We start from the raw sequence: 5,127 nt of genomic DNA, 5'->3' as shown, positions 1-5,127 counted from the left end.
CTCCAGATATTCCATTCAGTCTTTTAAATAATCACCTTATGGCAAAAATTGTAACCGTGAACTGGGAAGGATGCGCTGAGCGATCCCAGCGAGGGAGCATGTAAAGACATTTGGGGTTTGTTTGTTTTTGTTTCTGTTTTTGTGTGTTTTTGTTTTTTTAAAAGAAGAGAGTCTTTTTAAAACAGCAAAGCACCTGGCAGACTTAACGCTAACTAGGTTTAAATTTTTACATGTTATTACAAGTGGAATTTCTTTTCCTCTCTCCCCCCCCCCCTTTGAAGAGAAGATAAAATATTTTGCAAGACTGGCTGTGGATGAAGAAAGAGGTTCCTCTCCCTCCTCTGTACTGAGAGAGATTTTATACTAAAGTTATCTAGATTGACTGCTAACCATCCTGTACAAATATGCATCTCGTCAGACAGATAAGAGCTCCAAAGTATGAACAACCTGAATGTATTTTTGTGCTGGTTTTGTTACGTATTCCTCGTTTCTCCAGTTTTGAAAGCAGGTTGGTTGCCATGGGACGGGTGCGTTCCTACATTTGGAATCGATAAGGGCTCTTTGTAACAAGGTCTTCCCCTCAGAACCTCCTTTGTTATCACTGAGTACATTGGTGAAGGGTCATCTGCTGTAGACCAAAAAGATCCAAAAGGGTTTTTTTATTGCTTGCATTAATAATCACATTTCCAAAAAAAAAAAAAAAAGCCCAGCATGTGCTTCCAGCCAAAAAAGGTTGCATTGTTGTTCTTTTACCTCCACCAACGGCGTAAAAATGTTGCTCTTTTGTTCTGTTCCAGTCAGGCGAAATCCAACAAATTCAGGAGGTGTCCATTGTTCTGCTGCGATGGTTGGAAAGCTTATAACCAGAATGGTTGTAACTTTAGAGAAGTTTGCACAGTTGCTGTTGGTTTCTTGGTGCGGAGAGGAAAGGATCCATGCACAGGCAACATAATTCCTGGTGACAGGCATGTTGTCTGCGCAGCCCAATCACTTGTGCAGTCAGCGCACATGAGAAAGGTCATGTGCACGTGTCAGGTGTTTGCGCATGGAGCTCCGACACATGAGGGCTAGTCTTGGACCCATCAGGATCCAAGTATGGAAAAGGTCTGCGCATGTGCATTGATGTGGCACATATGCCCAGTGTACATATGGGTGGTGGGACCTAGCCGGTTCAGTGCATAGGCAGTGGGAGGCTGGCTATTGGCTGGATCCCCTGTCACACTTCTCTGTTGAACTTGTGAGGAGGTTTGTCGGAATGTTACTTTCGCAACAAACATTTTGTGCCTTTTAAGAATGTAAACGAACAGGATGGGTCATTTGTGTTTTGCGATGACTGGGTTGTCGTTGTCGTTTTAATACTTTCCATTTCATAACAAAGCGCTGCATCGGGCCGGCAGTGCAAATCCTGCATTATGTTTTTCAGATCTAGACCTAATACAGTATTTTCAGTGCATGCTTAAACATGCAAACCAAGAGTTGTCTCCAACTAGGTCCTGCTCAGAGTAGACCCACTGAAATTAATAGACTGCATTAGTCATGTTCATTAACTTTGACAAATATACTCTTGAGTAGAAATAGCACTGGCTACCAACTCCCAAGTGTTTTGGGAGAAGTATTGTAGAAAGACGCTGAGAGTTCTTAGGGGATCCCAATTCGCCTCTACAATTCTCTGTGGAAAGGAAGTGGTTGTTAAACCACTCTGTGGAGAACAGGGTTCTCCTAACAACTCCCAGCATCCGTAATGAACTACACCTCCCAGAATTCTTTGGGAGAAGCCATGACGGTTTTAAAGTGGTATCACAGTACTTCAAATGTATGGTGCGAACGTGGTCTAACTTAGGTTCATTGTTTTTTGTGGTTCTACTGTGGATCCCTATTCCTCTCAGAAAGCTACGTTTCCCAGAGTTTCCTGGGAAAGAGCATGAGCTGTTAAACCACTCTGGGAATTGTAGATCTGGGGGAAGAAGAGTGGTCTCCTAACTACTCTCAACAGTTCCCAGGATTCTTTGGGGTTGGGAAGCCATGATTGAAGTGCAGTTCAGTGGACAGTGCAGATGGGACCATTGTTTTTAGGGTTGGATATTGCTTTCAGCTGTCTGAGGTAAGTGTTCCTCATATTTTGAAATACTGGGTGCTATTTAGCCCCAACTACAGCTGCATATCCTGCACCCATGTGCTGTAATGTTTTGACAGTGCTCAGATCGGCCCAGAAACAAAATGTCTCCTTTTGAAGCGATGACTCCTGTATGACGACTGTGAACCAACCAGTGTCTGGATCTCAGTGTGCGAATTTCAGTGTATGACGTTTGCTCTGCTTGTTTGTTTTGGTGCCGGCCAGTGTCTTTTCATGCACTTCTTCAGGTGGTCTCCCTTTTCAGCATATGGAATGAGTAAAACCTAAAGGTTGCTTCAGACATTGTGACAAGAGGCTGTGCATTGGGGAAACCACAGAATCAGGGTATGGTGTTTGTAGGGATGGGCAAATCCTGTCAATTTCAGTTTCTCTTGCTTTCTCATTTTTCCCATCCTAAATTCACTTCAGGGACGCGGGTGGCGCTGTGGGTTAAACCACAGAGCCTAGGACTTGCTGATCAGAAGGTTGGCGGTTCGAAGCCCCATGACGGGGTGAGCTCCCGTTGCTCGGTCCTTGCTCCTGCCAACCTAGCAGTTCGAAAGCACATCAAAGTGCAAGTAGATAAATAGGTACCGCTCCGGCGGGAAGGTAAACGGCATTTCCGTGCGCTGCTGTGGTTCGCCAGAAGCAGCTTAGTCATGCTGGCCACATGACCCGGAAGCTGTATGCCGGCTCCCTCGGCCAATAAAGCGAGATGAGCGCCACAACCCCAGAGTCGGTCATGACTGGACCTAATGGTCAGGGGTCCCTTTACCTTTAAATTCACTTCCCCACATTGCTGCATCAGTTTATTTGCAAAAATTCATCAATAGTTCAGTGTCCCCCCCCTTAATGCACACATTTTTGATGCAATTGTGTGTAATTTCCTCCTTTTTTGCAAGCAGTTCCCCCTAATGCAATGCATTTGTGCACATTACTTTCACTGAGATTGATCCCTCAATTTTGAAGGATGGCTGCGTTTTTGGTTTGCATACGGTTTCAGAAAGCACAGATTGCGTATATTCACCTGCAAATGCAAGCCAAATCAGATTTCTCCCCCATCTTTAGGTGCTTAGGCCTCCGAAACTTCTTCAAGTTTAGGAGGGAATAGGAATATGCAGCAGAGGCTCCTGCAATTGGCAGGCAGTAAGAAACCCTGTATTGGCTAAAACTGGGATAAGTACTAGGAGCCAAGTACTCCACACTTTCCTTACCTATAATGTGTAAGGTACTGAATCTGGGTGCAGCCACACACAGTCCTGACCTGACTCTGACACATGGCTTAGAAAGGCCACATATGCATTGCCAAAAATAAAATAGAGAACGCATCGCCATACGAAGCGCAAAAGAGGACACTGATCTGCACCAGGTTCCTCCCCCCCCCCCCGCAACCTGGTAATTTATACGCAGAGATGCCAGTTTGGAGAGAATTGCTATAATTTAAGTAGAAATGCCATGCATCTCAGCATAATGAGGGAGACTGTGATCAGGAGACCCATCTGCTTGCTCAGTCTGCTGTCCAGATGTTAAGTCTCGGTGGGCAACTTCAAGCACCCCCTTTCCCTTTTTCATGGTTCTTCCATCTTGAAATGTAGACTTTGCCCCAGTAACCTTTCGAATAGAGGACTCTTTCAGTTAGAGCAGGGGTGGCTCATTCCCAAGAGACTGCAATCTACTCACAGAATTAAAAACTGGCAGTGGGGTGTACGGGACGCAGGTGGCGCTGTGGGTTAAACCTCAGCGCCTAGGACTTGCCGATCGCATGGTCGGCGGTTCGAATCCCCGTGGCGGGGTGCGCTCCCGCTGCTCGGTCCCAGCGCCTGCCAACCTAGCAGTTCGAAAGCACCCCCGGGTGCAAGTAGATAAATAGGGACCGCTTACTAGCGGGAAGGTAAACGGCGTTTCCATGTGTGGCTCTGGCTCGCCAGAGCAGCTTCGTCACGCTGGCCACGTGACCCGGAAGTGTCTGCGGACAGCGCTGGCTCCCGGCCTATAGAGTGAGATGAGCGCACAACCCCAGAGTCTGTCAAGACTGGCCCGTATGGGCAGGGGTACCTTTACCTTTACTAGTGGGGTGTACAGGTCAAAGTTGTTGAGCTTTCTTTAGGGAGGAGAAAAGCCCCATTTTTGGGGGTTCAGGTCAAAGTTGTTGAGCTGGAGGAAGGTCCCTTTGGGGGGGTGACAAAGAGGAACAGCCACTCACCAACAGATCGCTGGGGAAACAAACAGCCTCACCGAGGAAACTCCGTCTTCCGTTCTGCAGATCGTGCAACAATGGAGGGCAGGGCGAGGGGGCAGGGGCAGAAAGGGACTCGGCGATCGACCGCGATCTACCAAAACCTCCCAGGGATCTACCAGTAGATCGCGATCAACCTGTTGGACATCCCTGAGTTTGCGGATCGCCCTCTATAAAGTAGGACACATGGCCAGCCTTCATGCACTGCCTCTTCTGCTGCTTGTACGGCATCTTGCCGAAAGGTCTGACGCCTCTCTCTGAGCTGGCAGCATGCAGAAGAAGACCTGCTGGATTAGGAACCAAAAGAGCAGAACAAAATGCCAAACTGACTTTCCCCCCTCTGTGTTGAGAATCCATCAGGTTTTCGGGTTTTTTTAACCTGCCTCTCTTTTAGCATCTCACTTTGCAATGCTTCTTAAGTGAACTGAAGTCTTCACTTCGCAATAAGTTATGAGCAGCGCTCACTGTAGAAGGTTGTTGTCTCAAGCATGCTTTTGGGGGTGGAGAGTTGTCCTTGATTCCAGGATATCTCATGTCACGTGTTCTATTTATATTTTATTTTGGCGTTTTGCTGTTTTGGAAAATTCATTGTAAATGTTAGCTGGGTGTCATGTGGAGGTTGTTCAAAAGTGCGTCTTCCTGGGCATGATGCCCACAGCGCCTGCTGTGTTGAAATGCCTGGGCATCAGCCCAGACTTGTGCAACACCTCTATGCCAGGACGGTGCCTCCCTAGTGGCCGTTGGTGTATTCGGGTTTGTAACGTAACATGCAGTGTGG

This window comes from Podarcis muralis, chromosome 14 (assembly GCF_964188315.1).
Source record: "Podarcis muralis chromosome 14, rPodMur119.hap1.1, whole genome shotgun sequence".
NCBI classification, from domain to species: Eukaryota; Metazoa; Chordata; class Lepidosauria; order Squamata; family Lacertidae; genus Podarcis; species Podarcis muralis.
This window is presented reverse-complemented; position numbering follows the sequence as displayed.